The sequence below is a fragment of the Sphaeramia orbicularis genome, chromosome 9, assembly GCF_902148855.1.
Source record: "Sphaeramia orbicularis chromosome 9, fSphaOr1.1, whole genome shotgun sequence".
NCBI classification, from domain to species: domain Eukaryota; kingdom Metazoa; phylum Chordata; class Actinopteri; order Kurtiformes; family Apogonidae; genus Sphaeramia; species Sphaeramia orbicularis.
In genome coordinates this window covers 40,808,124-40,814,328 of record NC_043965.1, presented here as the reverse complement: position 1 = coordinate 40,814,328, position 6,205 = coordinate 40,808,124, and the positions used below count along the sequence as shown (strand labels likewise).

The 6,205-nt window shown below is 37.9% G+C and overlaps 1 protein-coding gene across 1 annotated transcript in view; it reads left to right on the top strand.

Moving 5' to 3' along the window:
* Positions 1-6,205, top strand: part of zmat4a (zinc finger, matrin-type 4a) — a 434,438-nt gene that overhangs the window by 407,553 nt on the left and 20,680 nt on the right. The window lies entirely within an intron of this gene.

The following is a 6,205-nucleotide window of genomic DNA, read 5'->3' as shown; positions in this document are numbered from 1 at the left end:
AGTGGGCCGGATCATTAAAATAATAACATAATCATACATAAATAATATCAATTCCAAAATTTGTATGTCTAATTTCTATGTTTTATAGTGAAAAAAGTAGAGATTATGTTATCAAAATTTCTACATCTATAAACTATCTTTAAAAAAAAAATATGGAAGAACATGAACCATGACCAAAATGAAATTTATTAAGGAAAAAAAGTGCAATTTTTAACATTTTATGCCATTATTTGCCCTCAGCTTCTCATTTTTACATGTTCAATACAACGTACAGATCACAGTGGATCTACAAATGCACAAAACATTTAATAACAGACAGAATATTGGTACAATTACTCTTAATTCTCTTAAGACATTCAGGTTGTTCATATTTGTTCAGGTTTTTCACATTTTTTGTTAAAGGCTAGTCTGTAAATGTTAACATTTTTATGTAATTTAACTTTTTTTTTACACTAAAACAAAGAGAAAAATATATAGTTTTCGTTATTTATACTTTATTATGATAGTATTTTACTGGTCTGACCCATTTTAGATGGAATTGAAGTAAATTTATTTTGACATCCTTGATCGTTAACCCTTTCATGCATACTGGTCACTACAGTGGACAGCTATTCTACAGCTGTTCTCTCGTATATTCATGGATTTTGTGGTTCTTTTTTTTTTTTTTGTAACACATATCTTTATTAAAATTTTAAGACACTACATATCTTTTCTGACATGAATTGGTGACATTATCTAGATCTCTCCTGAGCATAAACCCCCAGAATCACAAGCTGTCCCCATAGTTTTCACACAATTTATCAGTAAATACATGTTTCTGTGTGTCAAAAATTAAACGTGTGGTGTCCAGCTGAGTGGTCATTTTTGCAACTTCATGAAAAATAGGTTCATAAGATTTTTTTTTTTCATTATTGTTTTTTTTTTTAATGTATTTTTAAAACTTTTTAAAATATTTTTTATTTCATTTGTTTTTTAAATTTATTTTTCAGAAGAAAATTTTCAATCGCATTGTTTTTTTCATGCCTAAAGAGGAATAAAAACACTCAGGAAGAAATTTTGATGAAGGTTCTCATAATTCGTGCATGAAAGGGTTAATATCTTCAGTGTAATTTTTGTATTTCACTAATTCATCCCAGATTGGCCAGATTGGACCCTTTGGCAGGCCAGTTTTGGCCCCCGGGCCACATGTTTGACACCCCTGGTCTAGGCAGTAAACGTAAAGGGATTTTGTTGGAGTTTTTTTTTTTTCCTTTATGCAAGCAGTTCAAGTTATTTATATATGCAGTAGGAAGTATTTTCAGCACCGTTTGAGATCTGCCCCAGTAATCATTATCAGGGGAACTGAAGAAATACTGAAGTACCATGAAATGTTCCTCAAGTACATATAAATATATATAAATGTACAACAAAAAATCTCATGAAGCTTTTTCCATTTTTATGCATGGTGGCTTATTACATGTAAATCTCTCCGGCACTTCTGTATTGTACAGTAAAATTGTCTCGGACAGGTAACTTGGGCGACACAGACAATCATAAGCTGCAACACAGCCAGAGCGAGTGGGGCTGTTTATCACGGAGAGGGAATTAACTTCAAAGGGATTTGAGAATGTCCATGTGGAATGTAGGCTCCAGGATGAATTATGCATGAAAAATGCTTCACTAGAGTAATGTGCTGACACAATTTGTCACACGCCAAAGGAATACATAAGTTGCAGAGTAGCCATGTTCAAGGAGTTGATGTTGTCAGGTGTGGTTTCTCTGGGCTCTTGTGGGTCTTGTACATGTGTAACCTACACCAAGTGCACGGTGAATTACTTATGAAGCCCTTTGCCTTTAGAGCAAAGCTGGCAGCTTCGATATACAGTAGCTTTGAAAAATGTTACTCTCCACTTTAAATCTGTGACTATGTGTGTGTGTGTGCTGCTGTAAGAGTTAGAAGGCTGCAGGCTTGAGGCCATGTATCATTTCCCAAGCTCCTTTAAAAGCCTGTCCCACTGTCACTTTGAAGAGGATGCACATTTGAGCGCTGACAGTTTGATGGAGGGGAAGGCAAACAGCAGACAGGATTTTAGATACTCTGTCAAAAATCAGTTTTGTGAGTTGTGCCGCTGAGTCTAAAGTCTGATACCACTTGTTAAGATGTTTTTTTTTGTTTTTTTTTTAAATCCTTAATGCTTGACTAATACGCGATTGACTTGATTAATATATTCAAAGTGCTCATCAGAGACATCTCGCTGTGCTGGAGAGGAATACATTAATTAAATAGGTTCTACTGTCATGGAAAAATTATTAATGTGAAGAGTTTAATCGAGCTTCATAAGTTGTATCATCAAGATACTGCTGCAGAAAGTTAGGTGTAGCTCCAGAGAGGCAGACTCATTTAATTACAGATTATATCATAAACGTGCATTTGTGATTATTGTTCAAAATACAGTTTATTATGACTGATGAGAACAGGATCAACAAGTCTTAATAAAGCTTCTATATGATCAGATCAAAGAAATTCTGACAAAGTGTTGAGAAAGTCAACTCCACTGTTTGTAAATGCAGCATAAATCACTCTCACTTTCATCTGCTGGCTGTTTTAACATCCACTCCTACCATTTTTCTTATCTGGAATCCAAAATAGGCTTATTGCCAACTTAGTTTTTACATAAAAGCAGTTTGAGGAGTGATGAAAAATGGTGAAAATGTCAAAGGTAAGATAAAGAAGAAAAAATACCACAAAAGAATTCAGGGTTTTCTCTTCCATTATAAGGCACAGACGCAGCACCCAAACCAACTTAATGCAAAATTATTGTGGAGAGTGTCAAAACAAACAAAAGTGACTTTTCCAAGGTCTAATAGTTGGTGTCCAAGGGACTTTCTTTAAGTTTTATTGAACCCAGACGATATGCAGGGGTGGATCCAGAAAAAATGGAAGTGGGGGTGGGGTGGGGTGGGGGGTTCTATATATACATATGATATCCTTCTCCGAATTGTCGCACCGCTTACTTTGGTTACAGAACATACTGTGTATTATGGTTAGGGATGGGAATCGAGAACCGGTTCTTTTTGAAAACCGGATCCCAGTAGCTCAGTTCCTTGGAATCATTTGCCTGCCTGCTTAACAATTCTGCTTATCGATTCCGCCTTCCTTGCGCAATGACGTCATGCGGACGCTGCATTGTTTGGTCAGAATGTAGCCAACATGGCGCTGAGGCAGAAACGGTCTAAAAAGACAACACCAGGTCCACTGGAACACTGTCAAAGCTTCCATTTCTTCATAAGAGCGGAATCCCTCTAATCTGCTCAAACATTTGTCCACAGCATGTGACTCACTTGATATGCTACAGTCTACTCTCATTAAACCGCCCGCCGTTATACCGCCATTTTCGCTCACCGCCGACCAAAACCATTGCACAAAAATCCCCAATGCATTATTCCGTTAGCTACCGCCATTTCCGCCTATCGCCATCCGCCAGCCCAGTTCCATGCACAAACAACACTTATACCATTGATTTCCCGACCGTTATACCGCCAGCGTGATTGCCATCGAGTACACATAAATTTTAACAATGCACTGAAACAAACGCGCCAGACGCTGATCGCGACAAGCTACGAGTAGGTCTACGGAACGGCCACCGTTCATTTATCGCAGAACACTCAGTAGGTCAGGATGTCGGGAAGAGGACGTGGGATTAAGCCAAAGCCTCAAGATGATGGGGTGTCATTTCCCGACACGGTATAATAATGCTTAAAATGTTTCCCCACTTTAAATGATCCCTTACAACATAACAGAATCAAGATTTATTTAGAAACGCAATTAGAACGGGTTAACGGAGGCAGCATAGACATCATATAGTAAAGACATGCACATTATGGACGCAACCCGTTGTAACGCCATTTTCGCTATACCGCCAATTTGGCCGTGAACGGAAGTTGGCGGTATAACGAGAGTAGACTGTACTTAGCGACGTTTGCGAATCTAGTGGCAGAGTGAACACCAGGCTGTCGTCCGGGCCCAGTTCCGCTTCCGGTATGAGCAACAAAGTTTCTGAAGGTAGGGGAAAGGAAATAAGGCGCACAACAACGGGAGACGAGCAGAGTCAAACCGGTTCCACATGGTGGAAATGCGGCAATAGAGGAATTAGTAAAGCATCTGAAGTTTCACTTTTACTGTACCCCCCCCCCCCAAACCAGACCCGGCGTCATGGCGTCATCTGTTTTTATTATTTGTACATACTGCATATGTTATATTTTCTGTGCAGTGATGGAAATATAAAAGACAGTTAATGCAAACACACCCGTTTGTACTCTTTAATTCCTTCACTCAGTGAAAATCGATAAGGAATCGGATCAATGAGCAAAACTGATAATGGAATCATTAAATTCTTATCAGTTCCCATCCCTAATTATGGTCATATTTCACAACACAATATACACTTTAATCTTAAATAACCCTGAGGCTTAGATGTAAACGTCACATCCCGAAGAGTACCAACACAATCAGATAGCAAATAGGTCAGCCCGTAGGTAATGCTTTGGGCGCGGAAAACTGGGGTTTGATTCCCGGTCAAAGCAGCAATCTTTTCTCCAGATTTTCAAATGGGGGGGGCGCCAGTAGGTAAAGCCATTGAACATGTGATGTATCTGAAAAACTAGGGAAAACAATCAGATAGAGTATCTCCAAAATTGTTGCTTTTCCATCGACCCTCAAATTGTGCAAATAACTTGCGCATAAAAATTTGCCTAATGGAAAAACGACAATTTTGCCAAAAGTCTCATTTTTCGGTTAAAAGTTTTTGCGTTGACAAGAGGGGGTTTTTCAGGCGTAACGCAAATGGTATATCACGCGAAACTGCAATGGAAGGACCTTTTTTCGCAACTAGTCAGGTGAATTCAAAAAACGGATGTTGATGTACGTTACAACAAGCGAAGAAGAAGAAGAAACATGTCGCGATATGTGTGGACACACCAGGAAACCCAATTGTTTTTCGAGGAGTAATATGTAATAATGAATATATCTGTAAATCAACACTATGTTTACGTTTGTTGCCATGCTTATGGAGTGACTTCTCATCTCACCTCGCGACAATAAATAAACAAATCATCGCATTTGTGATTTAATAGAAAAACGACATTATGCACTTCTGTTTTTTTGGCATTTAGTAAATATCGGTAAAGTTTTGCGCAGATGTCCAACGGAAAAGTGACTAATGAGTCAAGATTTCTAATTTTAAAAAAGCAAAATACATACATGTGAAATAATACAAAATATACTCTTTATGAATGCACAAGTGCCAAAGGCAAAAACAGTACTTTAATGTAATGCAAGAAAAACAAGGAGTTAATATGTAACACACACCAGACCAATCTGAAATGTACTATACCTGTATTCCAGTCTCTTAAGTGAAGGTTAGAAACAGTTGATTATTGCTGCTCTCAAACTACATACATTAATGTTTTGGTGTGAAATGTTGAACTATTCGAAGGTTTAAGAAGTTTAAAAGAAGCAACATTAAGTACAAAATACACAAATTCACCTTTTCATTGGTGCGCTTCATCAGCATTTGCTCTTATTTGTTAAGGCGCTGTCTAAGTCTTCTGCTTCTTATCAGTGAATTAATGCGTTCCATTTATGCATTTCTATAATGCAGCGTACACAGAGTCTATGTACCTGATGTTAGAGGAGGCAGAAGTCGATGCAGTTTCCCTGAGGCAGAAAAACATCTGCAGCGTTCACCCTGAATGCCACAAAAACACAAAAACATAAAACACATCTAAAATTAGAAAGAGCTGTTTAGCAATTGCACAAACTCACGCCTACTTATCATATAGCTGAAATTACTTCCACATATTCATTTGCTCTTGCACTTGTTTTATGTACCATAAACCAGCAGCCAAGTACCTATACAGTTAGTAGCAACTGCACATAAATCACTGTGTTTGGCTCAGACTTAGAATAAAGAAAAAGTATAGTAGCGCTTAGGTTAAGTGTTTTGTGTATAATTCACTCCCTTATTAACATGTGTGAAGTACATTCTGGCCTGAAGGTGTTTTTATGCCTTCAGGCCTTGCTTTGTATTTCCCTGAAGCTCAAGCCAGGTATCTAGAAGTGTGAAGAAATCCGATCCGTGCCACATGTCAGTGCTCATGGTTCTGTGGTCATTACTAAAGATCACTGTCAAGTTGAATTTCAACAGATAATTGTTTGTTTTTCTCC